The following is a 17,230-nucleotide window of genomic DNA, read 5'->3' on the forward strand; positions in this document are numbered from 1 at the left end:
TTTTTGGTCTTCACTCTTCAAAGATTGTGTTGAAGCAATCAAACGTTGTCACCCCTATCAAATCTATACTCGGAAGATGTGCACACATCTAGCTCCTCTTTATCTCGTTGTCACTGTCGGTCCTTTTACTAAGTGGGGTATTGATTTTACAACTTGTAATCCACCTTCAGCAGTGAATCACAAGTACATTATCATGGCTGTAGACTACTTTACGAAGTGGGCCGAGGCCATGCCCACTTATAAAAATGATAGTGAAATGGCAGCATTGTTCCTTTTTAATCAGATTATCTCAAGATTCGGTATCCCGAGAGAGATTGTCACTGACCATGGCAGTCATTTCCAGAATCAACTAATGTCCGAATTGGCTCTTAAATTGGGTTTCTGGCAGGAAAATTTGTCTCCTTATTATCCTCAGGCCAATGGACAGGTCGAGGCAGTCAACAGAAATCTTAAGACGATCCTGGAGTGGACAATCGACAAAAATTGGTCCAATTAGCATCTTATGTTGTATCTGGCTCTTTGGGCATACCGAACCTCCGTGAAGACTGCTACTAGTTGTACACCTTTTCAGTTAGTTTATGGGATGGAATCTATCTTCCCTATCGAATGTGAAATTCCATCTATTAATTTAGCTGTTGAGCTCCTTCCAGAGACTTCTAGTCTCGAAGAGCGCCTCCTTCATTTGGAACATCTCGATGAGCAGCGTCGAGATGCTGCCATGATGAATGAGGCTCATGAGAAAAGGGTTAAAACACAGTATGATAAAGCTGTCTGTCCTCAAGTATTTTCTGAAGATGACCTTGTCTTGGTCTATGACCAAGATAAGGACACCTTGGGGGTAGGCAAGTTTAAGCCTATGTGGTACGGTCCCTTCATTACTAAACGAATTTTAGAAAAAGGGGCATATGAGTTAATCGATTTTGAAGGAAACAAGTTGGCGGGGCCCCAAAACGAGCTCTACCTCAAGAAGTACTTTGCTTAAGTAGTAACTAGGCAATGGATTCTTTGTACATTATGTATATTTGTACATATCTCATAGAGAGTTTTGATATAAACACTTTTTGGTCTGCTATGGCAGGTGTTGATGGATGACTTGGTCTATTTTGGATTCACCGATGGTGCTAGTCGGCACACTCGGAACCTCGCTTCTGCAGCTTGGGTACTCTACTATCCAACTGGTCAGTTGATGGTATCAAGGGGAGTATGCGTTGGTCCCGCTTCAAATATAGCTGAGTATACTACCATCATTAATTTACTATCCGAGGCAATTTCTCATGAAATCGACTTGTTGGTAGTTTATCTTGATTCACAATTGATAGTGTCACAATTGAATAACATTTATTGGGTAAGGGATCCATGTTTATATCACCAGTATTTAAGGATGAGGTTGTTGTAAAGATCATTTACTTATATTAATTATTTGCACATTCCAAGATCTCATAATTGGTTAGCTGATTCTATCGCTAATCAAGCATTAGACTGGCACATCAATCATTCATCACAATAAAATCTAGCATCAAAAAGTCGAACTGTATATATATATATCATAAAATATCTCGAGTGTACATAAGTCTGTCCAAAAATAATATAAAAAATTGGGACTCAAATGCCCATAATCATGTCTAGTACATCTAATGCCCCGACTCAGGATGAGCGGCTAAGTAGGTAACTATCACATTGGCCACACGCCTAAGAGTGTGAACCCAGTCACGTAGCATGCCAACCACATGACGCTGCATATCTATAGGAAAATCCTCTACAACTGCCATCGATACTCCATGAGTCAGTCTCACCAAGTGTCGCTGAACTATGTGAAGTAGTCGCTCTGTGTCTGCAGCTACCTCTTCGGCCCCTCGACCACAATGTATGTGCCGTGGGAACTCATCTGGTCATACCGGCCCAATATCTAGAACATGATCATCATATTAGTCATTTGAATCCTATCAAAAACATTTTTCAAAATTCATTATTGTATTTGAAAAATCCAAAAAAAAAATCATTAAAATCAGAAAACACTTACCAATGTTACCCCATGCTACAGTCAGTGGTAATACTAGATCGGGATCTCTTCGAAAATCCAACCCAACATAAGGGTAGTCATCTATGGCAATGATCTACTGATGCCACCAGGAAAAGAAGCCATCATCAAATATAGTCCGTGGGATGTCCCCACCTCCTAGATGTTTCATCAGGTCAACCCACCTGCCCATGCATGGATCTCGTGGGGTGTTGATTGAAACTGGCACTCTAGTACGAAGTGCTAGGACCCTCTCAAAAAAGAAAGAACACAAAATAGTCCCATATCCGAAGTTTTTGGTCTGCCCTCTCTTGATAGAAGTGAGTTGTCTTTTCATGCTGGCCAGAAGAGGAGTACACCAGTCGAATACGGTGGTGAGACAGTCAACCGCCAAGCTCATGGCTACCCGTGATGCCTGGTGTAGAGAAGCTAATCTGTTCACTCTAGCTATGGTGAACAAGATTATCATCAGTGATAAGCTCTCCACATGTGTGATTGAAATCTGACTTCCAACCTTTTCTGGATGTCTCGGGCAATATATATGTACGTAGTCCTCGATCGAGAGACTGCCTCATGTCCTGCCCCTGGAATGTACTACCTATCCCCTTCGGGAAAGGCCTGTGATGAAATAAATGTCGTCCACTTCTATCCTGAGTGGCATCTGGTCAATCATAAAAGAATCATCATCGATGCTCGAGTAATCAATGAGCATCTCGAGCAGATGTGTGTTTGCTTTCATATTTGGAAATTTGAAGAATTTTAGCAAACCACATCCCCGTAAGGCATCCAAAGCATTAGGATCATTCATGACCTCATCATCCACTGAGGTATGCTCTCTTTCTTGCCAAGTGACTGGCATCCTGAAGAAAAAATGATGTTAGACCATTAGTTTTTTTGTTTGAAATGTTTGTGGCGTATACACGGGTCCATTTACACACAGTCGTGTGTAGGGGACGTGTGTATGCAGTTTTCATATTTCCAACCCGCATATATGCCGCGGTGAGATTTTTGACAAAAAATTCAAAGGTAAAAAATAAATTAAAAATTCTAAAACTAGTCACAATTGATTGCAAGACAAGTATAAGGGTTACCTCGGGATTTTAGAAGAATCTGAACAGTTGAATTTGGCGTATGGAAAAGCTTGCTCCTTTTTCTCCACCTCTCTATCCTTAAACTCAAATGGTGAAAATGGTGAGTCCAAAAACTCTTTTATAGGCTTTGAAAATGCAAATTTTTTTCATAACTTAATTTTGTTTGGTCTCATGTAACTTTTAACTTGGGAGCCTGGAATGTCGAGAATGGTTTGACTTTCAGGACATTTTGGACATTTTTTCAACAGTTTCGAGACAGTTCCATGACTGTTGATCAGTCATGTCAAGTATCATTTTCTCACTGGCATATAGGTTAGGGAAGCCATTTTTCCATTGCATTATGCATACTAGCCTCCATTCGTCGATACATTTTCCATAGGGTCGATCCCATCGTGTTATGGTTCATAAACCATCTTCACTCGCCGATTCTTTAAATCATGACACGATGGTAGAAGCCATCCTGTCACACGGAAAGAGTTGATAGTGCGGACACAACCGACCTCCCTAGAAGCCTAAGACTTTCTAGTGACAAACAAGACAAATAGGAGCAATCCTTCTCTAAATATGCATTTATACTATGAGAAATCAAGTGTTTTAGATCTTACCTGTAACCCAACGCTGTTGTAGTAGTCCAGCTTCATTGATCCGGATGAGCTCCTCCTTCTCTTTGAAACCTGCATTCACTAACAATCAAACAATTAAATAGCACCTGAATATCACATAAAATAAAACACATTTAACATATAGACCAAGGAGTATATGAAACAACTCATAAATAACAAATTGTTGAGAAGAATGGACTTATTTGTATTAAAAGGTAACAAAAGAAACCATTACAACCTGAGCCTTGGTGTTGTGCAAGTTCCTCCCAGGGTCCATAAGAGTCCTCCTTTACTCTGGTCAGCTCACCCACTTCCAAATACAACAAGTAAAGATGGTAATCTCTCCTCACAAGCTTATACAAGGAAGTCCTAATTCCAGCAGCATCTACCCTTAGGAATGTTCAGCTTTCAACCTCCCCTCCCTCTGGCCCAATGCATGTATTTATAGTGCTGTAGAAGAAGTTAATCAGGTCCACCATCAATGGGATAAGCCCCTCTTTGGGTGGGTTAGCTCCCCTCTTGATGGGATAAGTTCCTCTTCTATAGGGATACATGAACCATCTGGAGGCGCTTCATACACGTCAAACAAGCTTCTAGAATGCTCTAGAAATGACCACAAGTAACTTTTTAAAGATGAAACTCGCGCCTTTTGACCTTTACAGGGGTACGCACCCACCCCTTTACATACAGAGCGTACAAGTACGCAGGTATTGTGAACTTGGGTTGCGTACACGCAGGTAAGGCTGAGAGAAACTGCGTACCCAGAGATAATTGACTTTAAATGACTTTTCTCTCTTTCTTTGAGTTTGACATGGAAAGCAGAGGCATGAGACTTGCCAAGGAGGATAGTATGACAGTGGATGGAGCCATACTAACTACAAATAGTCATGGTGACATTTTTTAGTGTAACAGATTGCCCCCTAAAGTGCAAAGCCTGTAGTAGATTAGGGTTTTATATGATGTAGGAAGGGTGAAGTACTTTATCATTTCAAGGAGTATCTTGCGGAGAGCCTGGTTAGAACCTACAAATATTCAACACAAAATACATATATAAGATGATATCATCGCTGAGGTAGGCATTCCCATACTCAGATTGAAAACTTTAACTAACAATCTAACTACTGCTCTGATACAGGAATGATTTTGCAGTACATCACAATTATAGACTTTTGTAGACACAGTATGGACGCAGCCATCTGTTTATGATTAGTCTACTATATAATGAATACAAAACTCCTCGCAGCCTAGATGGTGGAAACTAGATCCAGGGTCTTCATTTCTACTTCCCGAATTGGTACGATTCTATCCATGTGAATAAATGAGTCGATGTCGAACATGGCAGAAACCACTTGATTACCAGTCGATGATGTAAACTGTTAACAAGTGTGAGAGAGACCACCAGTGATGTCAATGGTTCTCAAAGTACCCAGTACAATCCATGAAATGTGAATGAATGAGTTGATGTTGAACACGTCACGGAATCCTTTGATCGAAAGTCAATGATGTAAACTGTCGTCAAAGGCGAGAAACCTGCCATTGATGCATGCAGACCTCAAGGTACTGACGATCTCTAAGTCATCTTTCTAGATAATGTGCTAATGTCGATAGAAAGCGACCCGTTGCAGGCAAGTCCACAACATGAAATCATTGTTCAAGTTGAAGAAATGTTGCTGTAAGGACTGACTCAGGGATGGTCAAAATGGATGACAAGTATTTTGCATATGAATGGTTTATTTGCAAAGACCTCTTGAACACATAACGACACGACAGATGGCTTGGTGATGATTGACCCAAAGTTAATACCCAGAAACGGTTGAAGTCTTTCAAAGTGGTTTGATCAACTTTAAGGCAAAGGATTTCCTAACCCAGGTGAATGAAAAGTGCCGTGTTCAAGAGCGGTGATAAGGTTCTTCTGTAATAAAGGATAACAAATAGGTTCATTCTTCTCTCTTTTCCCCCACCATTTCTGGCAAGTACCTCTTTATTTTTTACAAGCTTGAGGAGGATAACATATGCTTGATTATAAGCTCATCCTTCGGATGAGTCCAACTTAGTTTGGATTCGGACCCTAAGAAGGAGTGGTCCGTTCCTGTTTGTAATCGAACAGGTCCTTTACTGTGAAATTTTAACGAGTCCAGTATAGGAGAAACTCGGCGTTTTTCAATTTTAGAGAGTCTGAAAAAACTAAAGAAGACTCCAAGGTGAACTTTTTTGTAAATTTGTGTCTCCCAAGCCCGAAAAGGTATAAAATAATACCTGAGAGAATCACTTGATCTTGCGACCAAGGAGTACTTTCATGTTTAGTGCCGTTGACCTGAAAAGTAAAAAGCGATCAAGGACACGTCATTTTATTTCCAATATCGAGTTTGAAACGACAAAAACCCAGCAATCTTTTCATGTTTTTACGGTCAGAAAAGGGCTATCAGAGGACCGTCTTTTAATTTCGTTTTAACGAGTGTAAAAGAAACGCTCGGCAATCTTTTCATGTTTTAGGAGTCAGAAAAGGGCTTGAAAGATGACTTTGACGTGAAAAATGATAATTTACCCTAAAGTCCCTTTGTCCTGCACAAAAACAACACATTACTCATACCTGTTTAAGATGGGCAAAAATACATTGAAAAATATCCTTTCACGGTGAAAAATAAACAACTTAGCATTCATTTATCCAAAAAACCTATAAAAAGACTTTTTACCATGTCATTTTTACCATTTTACTGTTGAAGGAGAGAAAAGGGCTTTTGACAAGAAACTTCCCGTGGACATTGCGGAGAATCCGACCGTCGAAATCGAGTGCCGTCTCTTTCAGGTATTTCACAACATCCTCCTCTTCAATTTCATCCATTTAGAATTTCATTTTAAGCTTTTATTTGATTTTTTAGAGGGTTTGGGGTTTTAGGATACACTTTTCGGGGTACGCAGGTGCCCCATGGGCGACCTGCGTACCCCGACATTTTCGTTAATGGGAAAATGGTCAGAGTACGCAGCCCACCCTCAGAACAGCTGCGTACCGCCACTCTGTTTCTGAACGCGGGGTGCGTACTCCATACAAAGCGGATTTTCAAACCCCAAACTCCAAATTTAACCAACCAAATTTTGTTTAATGAATTCTAATCATTGTTTTTTGGTGTGTAGATCACCCACCATGCTAGATTGGCGTGAAAGAGAACACGAAGACGTCGATTTGGCCGCAATAGGTCATCAACCTTCCATTGATGCTTTAAAGGCATGCGGTCTCTACAAGTACTGGGCCATACCTGGCATGAGGGCCCAGGTGCCATTCTTAGAGTGGCTGGTTGAAAGGTGGAACATTCAGGATCAATGTTTCTACATCGGAGAGCACCAGCTCGAGATAGAGCCCTCCGACATATATTTTCTCACTAGCTTGCCTAACAGGGGCGAGCAACTGTCTCTATTCGGGACTAGGCCGGGTGGCCAATCCCTTGCTAGTCTCCGGCTAGAGTGGTGCAACAATCAAAACCAGGAGAAGGGGATAGAAATCAAATACATATCCTGACCTGAACTTATGGTAATTGCCTTTACGGTTACCAGACTTTGCGGCGCGGCCGCTTTGCACAATGCCACCGGGTCCCAAATGCGGATGGCTATAGATTGCTTCCGAGGCACCATTTTCAACTGGTGCGATGCTGTGTTGGCCAATACGAAGGGCCAACTAACTAGGGCAAAGAACGGATAATTGAAGACCTTTGGATATGGGCCTTTAGTTGTGAGCTTTGCCCTAGAGAGAGTTCCAATGCTGATCCCCCAGCATCTTACTGTTCCAGTTGGGCCTCCTCGGGAGCCTAAGTTGACGAGATGGGTTGCGGTAATGGCCCAGCATCCTGATGAGGGAGCGGCATTTGTCCGATTTCCTGACAGTTACTTTCACTGGCTGGAGAACCAAGTCTTTGCGATTCAGGATTTTCCTTATGCCAGAATGGATTTTCGGAATGATCCGGACATGGTTCTTCCACAGGGAGAACAATGGGACGACAGAGGTACTTCATTTTTCACAAGTTTTTAAATTATCTAATTTTTATTTTTATTTTTTATATATCGTCTCAAACTGACAGTAAAAATGTTCAAAATGCAGATGTAGGTCCATGGCGTACGGTCAATCTCCGGGCTTTTGAGAGGAGACATCCAGTTGCACCGGCACCGGCCCCACAGGATGCGGCTGCAGAGATACTAGCTGAGTTGGAGCAGGATCTAGAGCGTCTGACAGCGGGTATACCAGAGACTACAATAGATGATATTCCTATCAGACTTCAGCGCTATGTAGTCGCAGTCCCAGGACCTTTTAGGAGGTTTTTGTGTAGAGTGGCCCGTGCAGTGGTGTCGTATAGGGAGCATCACCAGTGATTGGATGGTCACTTTGTAGACACATGTGACATTTTGGTTTTTTGTACTTATCATTTTTGCCGATCATAAGGTGTTTTAAACCTATGATCGAAGACGACGTATATTTTTTGACACATTTCTATCTATATATATCATTATTACCAGCTTATTTTGTTAAACAACATGTGTGATGAAATGTTTGTAAATTTACAATTATTGCAAATATCTATTTAACATTCGAGACGCAATTGCATCTGCTAATGTGTTTAAAGACCTTGGAATATGCTGATATTCAATGTAATCAAATTCACGTTCCAAGAGACGCACCCTCAAAAACAATCTTAATAACACTGGATTTCTAATGGCATAGACTCTATTAAGCTGTAATACAACGAGTTCAGAATCTAACCTCACTATCAAACTCCGAATCCCAAATGCAATAGATTCAGATAATAACTCAATCACTGCACTGTATTCTGCAATGTTGTTTGTTGTTTGACCGAGGCTCATCCCATGCATAGAAACTAACTCGTCAGAGGGCGAATAGATAACCCAAGCTGTGGAAGAGATATTCCGTGTACTACGACAAGCACCATCAGCAAATCCAATGTACGTTTGGAGAGGCGTCGACATCTGCAATATCAAGAGTAAAACCAAGATAAGCCAGAATAACGACGAAAAACACACTCTCTAAACTAAGCACACTGTCTAAACTAATCACACAGTCTAAACTAAGCACACATAGCAACTGGAAAAAGAAAACTAACCTAACTAAAATCTCCATACCCATCATTTAAGCATAATACCTCTTTAGGTAAAGTCCATTTCTGGGTTTACCCAAAGAGTCCCCGTCAAAGTCTACCAGCTCATAGGCCCCTTTTGCTAGCTTTCGCTTGACAATGTAGGGCCCATGCTACATAGGAACGAATTTTCCAGCACCTAACTTATCATTAGCTTGATCATATAACAACACTAGGTCTCCTTCCGAATAATTTTGAGGAGTCACATTCCGGTCATAATGAGCTTTCATTCGTTTCGCGTGAGTCTCGATTGCTAAAGCAGCTTCACGTCGAGTCTCATCTAATTTAGCTAAGTATAACAGACGCTTCTCCTCTTCGGAAGTAGCTGGGAGTAATTCGATGGCCATTTGCAGTGACGGGATTTCGCATTCAATGGGCAGCACGGCTTCCAAACCATAAACTAGTTGGAAAGGAGTGAACCTTGTTGATGTTTTCACTGAGGTTCGGTATGCCCAAAGCGCTGAAAATAACATGTTGTGCCAATTCGAGCGATGAATACCAATGATCCGTCGGATCATGATAACTAGAACTTTGTTGATAGACTCAACCAGACCGTTTGCTTGGGTATAATAAGGAGTAGAACTATCGTGACGTAAACCAAGCTGGCCTGTAAGTTCTGTCATCATAATGTTTCAAAAATGGCGCCCATGGTCAGTGATTATCGCTTGTGGGACACCAAACCTAGCAATAATGTGATTGAATACGAAAATTGCTGCTGTCTTGCCATCTGCCTCGAATGTAGGCATCGCCTCGGCCCACTTAGTAAAATAATCAACCGCAAGGATGATATATGCATGCCCCCCCGGCCGAGTGAGGGTTACAAGTAATAAAGTCGATACCCCATTTGGCGAATGGACCGACGACAATTATAGGGTGGAGAGGAGCTGGTGGTGCGCGCATCTTGTGATCAAACACTTGACAGTTGTGGCATTTTCAGACCGCAATGATACAGTCTTTAAACATGGACGGCCAGAAATAGCCAGAATGCAACACCTTTTGAGCTGTGGCATACCCAGACATATGACCGCCACACGCTCCCGAGTGACAGTCATTCAAAACCCTTTATGCCTCTTTGTGAGTTAAGCAATGTCGGAAAACCAAGTCTGCCCCACGGCGATAAAGAGTATCTCCAATTATTTTGTACTGTTGGGACTGGAATCGAATTTTCCGACGTTCCGTCTTAGAAGCTTCGGGCTGAAAGGATTGGGTTTGGAGATAGACAATTATATCCCCATACCACGGATCTAAAGTGCTGATAAGAAACAAAGATTCATCTGCAATGGGCTCCTCTGCCACTGTTTCCGTGTCAGCACGTGGGAAATCATACATTAACTCGGCAAAGACTAAGGATTTCTTAGACTTGGATTTCTCGAACTCCAAATCAAACTCCTGCAGGATAACGATCCATTTGGAGTACTTGCCCCCTAGCAATTGTTTAGTCAGAATATAGATCATAGGGTTGCAATCCGAAATCACTGTAGTTTTACGGAGAAGAATGTAGTGACGAAAATGCTAGACAGCTTGAACGGCTGCCAGTGCCAACTTTTCCACATGTGAGTACTTTAGCTCGGTAGGATTTAACGTCCAACTAAGGTAATATATCACATGTTCCGTTCCGAATTCATCTTCCTGAACTAAGACCATTCCAATGGTGGAGTGGGAGGCGGCGAGATACAAAAAGTAATCCTGGTTGTAGTTGGGAGGATGCAGCAACGGTGCATGGGTCAACGCGTGCTTAAGTGCATCAAAAGATTTCTGAGCTATCTCATCCCAAGAGAATTGAGCATTTTGTTTTAACAACCGGGTGAAACCCTTTGTAACCTCGGCGTAGTTAGGAATGAATCGACGTAAAAATTTTGCTTTCCCCTGCAAACTTTGGAGTTGGCGCAGACTCGAAGGAGGAGGCAATTTGATGATAGCTTCTACCTTCGAGGGATCGACGCGGATACCGGCTTTTGAAATGACAAATCCTAGCAATCGTCCCACTTCTATGCAGAAGACACATTTGTGTGGGTTCAACCGAATTCGATAATGCCGACACCTCATAAAAATAGCTCGTAAGTGGACAAGGTGATCAGCTCGATGTAAAGAATGAGCAGGCAAATCATCGAGGTACGGCTGCACAATGTGCTTGATGTCGTGAAACGCATAAGACATTGCCCGTTGGAAAGTGGCTCCGGCATTCTTAAGTCCAAAAGGTAATTTGCAATAAGAAAATGTCCCCCAAGGACAAATGAAAGCCATTTTTGGTTGATCAGCAGGTAGAATATTGATTTGGTTGTAACCGGAAAAACCGTCCATAAAGGAAAATATTTCACTACCGGCACAATCATCAATTATTTGATCGATATAGGGCGTGGGATAGTTGTCTTTTGGACAAGCACAATTTATATCCCTATAGTCGATGCATATTCTTATTGTTCCTTGTTTCTTGTTAACCGGAACAATATTCGATACCCAATCCGTTAACGGGATCGGATAAATGAAACCTGCTTTCAACAGCTTCTCTACTTCTGCTTTAATTACAGCTACTTTCCTAGGGTGTATCTGACGCAGACGTTGTTGAACGGGTTTAGCGTCCGGGTAAGTCTTGATATCATGAACAATAATGGAGGGATCAGTTCCTGGCATTTCCTCATAGGACCAGGAAAACACGTCACGGAATTCTTGAAATAGGGCCTTGTATGTTTGAATTTCGTCATCTGTACACAAGGCACCTATATGAATGTTCTCAATAGTTCCGGTTTTGACTGAAATGTCAATGGCAATAGTTTGGGAAATATTTCCCAAATTCAACTCTGAATCAGGATGTTTCATGGGATTCTGAGCGTCCTTGACATATTCAGCTATAAAGATTGATGAAAAATCATTTTCAAAGTCATCACTCTCAGGTAAAAACGAAGATCTATGATGGAGATCTTCCCATGGTAGATCATCTACACTTAGGATTTCGCGAAGTTGTTCGTCAGATGACACAACTTCAGGAAACGCTATCTGTTCTGAGGTTGATGTGAAAAGTGATTCTTCACCGACCACATTCATTTGGTCAATTTGGGTTGAACGCGAATCGGTAAAAGACTGCACGGCCTCATAAGAAATTTCATATGGACTCAAAGGCATAGCATCACCGAAAGAGTCTATCTCAGATTCAGATGGGACAATCCAAGGATCATCATAAATAATAGTGTCTAAAGTAATCATATGAATGAAAGCAAATGAAGGGTCTGCGTTGATTGGAGGAAAAGGAAAAGTTCCCAGTAAATCGGAATCTTTAACTAATCCTACACCAACATCCTTATAAGGGATAGTCGTTTTACCGACATGCTGGATACTCTCTGAAGAGGCTGGGTCAGATGAAAAGTAAGCCAGCTGATCTATTATCATGATCTTGCCATTGTGTGGAAACTTTATAACTCTGAAGACTGATGACACGACCGCTGTCATAGCGTAAGACCAACTTCGACCCAAAAGAAGGTTGTAGTCTAGAGGGGCATCAACCACCTCCACATCCATACTAACGGTTTTTCCTTCAACCCCTATGGGAAAATCCTGTAGAATGCCAAACGGATGGAACCCACGGCCATCAAAGGCCTTAAGAATGGTCGGGGATTGGTTCAATGAAGGAGAACCAAGCGATCTCCAACATTGAATCGACATAATACACGTAGAAGCTCCTTCATCAATTACAGTCTGATGAATAGGCCTATTTTTGACTATCACTGGGATCTGGAAAGCCATCTGATGAGGGAGATGCGGTGTACTATTTTCTAGATCAAAGATTATCAGGTTCGGGTCCTGAATATCAATAGCTCCTATAGCCGACAAAAGTAATTTTCGTTGTGCTGGGCATGATTGCAGCACTTCTAAAGCCGACATTGTTGAGGGTGAAACAGCTAAGTCCTCAACAATGTTATAATTCTGAGCTGCTCTCACATGTGGATTGAAAGCAGAATTTCGAAGTATACCCTTGGCGGGCGGTTTGATTACCAAGTCCGGGTTAGGTTTCTCGATCTGTAGTGGATCGGAACTGGGAGCTGAGGTTGATGGATTAGAATGAGAAGATTCTGCTTCTTTGCCATCAACAGGACTCTTACTACCATAATCTTGCGATCGAGTCGCAATCCGTACATGAGACATCATCAATATGGGTTCTTCACTGGCACTCGAGGACGAACCTATCATCTTACTCTCCTGCTTTGGAAATGGATCTTTCAAAACAACAGGAGTTGGGGAACCTTTAACGATTTTCACAACCTCTGCCCGATGAGGGCAATCTCTTGTGAAATGATCTTCTTCACAAATTAAACAAGGATAGCGAGGTTTGCGCTTCTTGTCATTAGATTCTGACTTCTCTTTTTTCTCCTTTGGAGCCTTCTCTGGTTTATCCTTCTTCTTGCCTTTCTTCTTACCACCGTTTTTTGATTTAGCCGTAGATGACTCTACAGCGTGAACGTCGGCGGTAATTTCAGGAGAAGACTCTCCTGTCGGGGAGTCTGGTAAGGTTATTATTGGAGAAGAATTCTTTGAGGATTTCTTCTTACTTTTAGTGTTCACCGTACCAATCATGCCATTGGCAGCATGAGACCCCGAAGGAGCAGCAGCGATTTGATTCGACTTAGGAAGATTTGGGATCTTCTCGTGCAACGTACCCGATTGAGTGTAAACTAAGTCAAGGTACTGGGCTTGAGCAATGACTTGCTCCTCAGTAACTACTCCGGCCTTAGCTACATCTTCAGTAATCTTCGGTAATAATGATTTGACAAACCATTTAGCTAAGATTTGGTCTGGGATAAAAACTTTCACTAAACATCTTCGACGTCTCCATTCATGGATATGATCAGAAATATAAGTGGACGTCGATTGTTTTAATGAAGTTAATAACTCAGTACCATTATCGTATCTGACCGGCAACTGAAAATGAGTTAGGAACGAGGTAGCTAACTGGCTAAAGTTATAAAAAGAGGCCCGTGGTAACTCAATGTACCACTTGGCCGCGAGACCAATGAGTGTACGCTGGAAAAGACGTAAACAGATCGAATCATCCGAGATAGAATTTGAAGCACACCAAAGGTGGTAAGTCATCACGTGATTTGATGGATCCTCTCCAGACTTACCTTCTAACTTGGGTATGTCACTGGGCAACTTATTTGGCATTGGCGGCCAAAACGGAAGATAATTTATTGGATCATTCATTAGGCGCGTCAAGTCTGGTAAATCCAAAGTTGCGATAAACAACAATTGCCGGTTAGGATCTCTAAAACTCTGGGTCACAATACCAGTTCTAGGAGGAGGATATCCAGGATAACTAGGAATAGGAATCGCGTTCGGGATATTATATCCTCCTGGAAAACCAGGATTAACCGGACCGTACTGGGGTTGCTGAGGTTGTTGATAAGTGTACCTAGGATACGGTTGATACTGGTGAACCGGCTGTTGGACAGCAGGCCCGTATTGGTACTGTCCCTGGTACGGTTGATAAACGAATTGTGGTTGACTAGTGACAATCGTACTTAAACCAGGTTTTCCTACAGGCATCTGAACCATAGTTTGAATCGTAGATCCAGACAATGGTAAAGATGTCTGAGGAGTAGTTGCAGAGACAGTAGAAACTAGAGCTGTCGATACTCCAGAAGCAAGTGTGGTGGAAGGAGCAGATGTTGCGGTAGTTGCAGCAGCCGTTGTTTGAGATGGAGTACTAGGTGCAATTGGCGGCTGAGTAACTACCGAAGTTACAGAAGTTTGAACATTAGACTGGACCGGTTGCTGGGATGGACCAGCAACTAAGGGTTGTCCAGCTTGAGATGACAACTGTATACTTGGCTGCAACACTTGTTGACCTTGCGATGGATTCCACACTATGTTCATTCCAGGGTATTGACCCATGACAGGTTGAGGATATTGAGATCCATAACTGGATTGAGGGTAGGATTGATAACTGAAAGGCACAGTTCCCGTACCTTGAACATATGATTGATCTTGAGGTGGTTGATAACCTTGACTCGAGTATTGACCTTGAGGTTGATAACCTTGAGGTAAATACTAGTACTGGGGTTGACCTTGACCCTGAGGTTGATACCCTTGAGGTAAATATTGATATTGAGGTTGACCCTAGGGTACATATTGAGGCTGACCCCCAGGTGGTAATTGGCCACCTTGAGGTTGAGAACCAGGAACTGAACCTGACATCATATAAATGTCTCCTACACCCAACGGTCTATTACCATTGTTTCCAGCTAATAACCCATGTTCAACGGGTTGAGGAGATGCGCCTGCAAAAGTACCAGACAATGACTGATACCCAGAGGGAACAGAAGGACCGCCATACAAGAAAGATTCAGGAGATTGAGTGAACACAGACGACGGACCGGACATATTTACAGGAGTATAAATACCTCCAGGTGGAAAAGGAGTTCGAGGTGGAGAAAAACTTATCTCTGAGTTGTCTAAGTAATTAGTTAACGAAAGGTACCAAGTAGTACTTCTAGGTGGACTGTAAAAGATAGATTCACGCTCTCTTAGATCAATGGTAGGTTGATCTTCAAGAATAGGGCCTACTTCTTCTTCTGGAGCAAGTTCTTCAATAGCTATCAAACCAGAAGGAAGATTTTCGGTTATGACTCTTTCTACCCTAGGTGAATCAGGAACACTAGAAGTTGGAGTAACAGCTTCAGATATTTCAGGTTCTTCGCCTATATCACTAGTAGATGAAAAACTACCAGCAAGCTCAGAAACTGCAACAGCTTCAGGATTGTAACCTGTTTCTAGACTTTGGTAATCTGGATGGACTACCAACGAAGACTCTCCTTCTTCAGGTGAACCTACTCTACTGCCACTAGGAGGAGTTACAAGGACTTTCAAACCTTCGTAATGACTTGGGACGTCTTGAGGAGGTTCACCCCGAATTCTACGGGATGTCCTCAACAATTCGGCCACGAAAACAATCTCAGGAGACTGGCCCCGAAGTCTACGGGACTGTCTCGGTAATTCCGCCACAGTTAAAAACTTTTAACTACCACACACACAAACAAAGTAAAATCTCAAAGCAAACCACCTAAAGTCTCTAAAGAACCAAACAAATTTGAAGCACACGCCTAAAGAATCTAGGGCGTCAAACCAAGCACAAACAGTAGCCTTTCGGACCGAAAACGCTAGTTGGAGATGAAACCCAACATCGCCGGATTCAATACAGAAGTGGCAGGTGGAACAGTTACCTCGGCAACCTGCTTAATGAATAGACCGGCACAAGTTCCTCCACTTTAACCGTCTCGAGTGAAGTGAACCCCCCGGAAAATCCAAGTGAGTCTAGCCAATGTCTACTCCAGGTACAGTGGGATCTTCCCTCCACCGTCACCTCGGTAGAATCCTAAAGATAATGGTCACTAAGGTTACCAACAGCAACAAATACACCTGGGGGAACAGTCTACACTCCAACAGCACGCAAGGGCAGAGTATCAAGCTCAATCCCCTTGCCGGCTCATTGACAATAATCCAAGGTTTACTGACAAGTGACCCCTGGCTCCTCGACAATGGTTAATTCGAGGTTTACCATTTGTAATACGTGCGTGTCTGGCGTCGTTCCCAACGAGGGAGGATTGATCCCCTCACTGGTTCGGACACGAGCTCGTGCTTCTCCTTTAAGAGGAGCTTTCCGAGAGTATAAATGAAACAGCTGGATTTAATCTATCACAAGATAAGCTACTTGTTTGGTTTTGTTGTCTTGGAGAGTTAATTACTCTCCTACTCCAAGACACTAGCCTGATCTATATTGGTGTTTCAAAGCCCTAGTAAATAAAAAGTTATTAAATTGATTTTACTTTAAGCGTTAATTTTTATGGTTTTTCTTTAAGACAAAATGTAGTGGAGATGAAACTGGTGATGTGTAGACTTGACTCTCAACCACTACAATGATGCACCTAAGATGATTTACACTACTTTCCTTTTTCAATGAAACTCCTAGCTAAGAGAGTTGAGAGAATGCAAATTTTATAAAAAACAACTTTCTTGGAAAAGACAATCAAAGAAACAATTCTTTTTATCTTTTCAAAGCACACAACTCATGACCACTAATTATCTCATGAAATTTCCTTTCTCTTCAAAAGACTACAAATGCTACCAAAGCAAACTTTTTCCAAAAGAATTTTTGTATTTTTCCTATATTAATAAAGCATATAAAACTATTTATCAAAAATCAAATTTAACAAATCTAAGAAAATCAAAGCAAATTCACTCAAAAGCAAATCAAAGGGAAATTTACCTAAAAGTAAAACTAATGAGGACAAAAGCCTACAAAGTTAATTCCCGGATGTTTTACTCAGTCAAAATGTAACTAAGGATCAATCCATGCAGAATCATAAACTGATCAAAAAACAAAATCGAAATCTT

The sequence above is a fragment of the Pinus tabuliformis genome, chromosome 9, assembly GCF_031772625.1.
Source record: "Pinus tabuliformis cultivar Carrire ecotype Pingquan chromosome 9, CPIR1, whole genome shotgun sequence".
NCBI lineage: Eukaryota > Viridiplantae > Streptophyta > Pinopsida > Pinales > Pinaceae > Pinus > Pinus tabuliformis.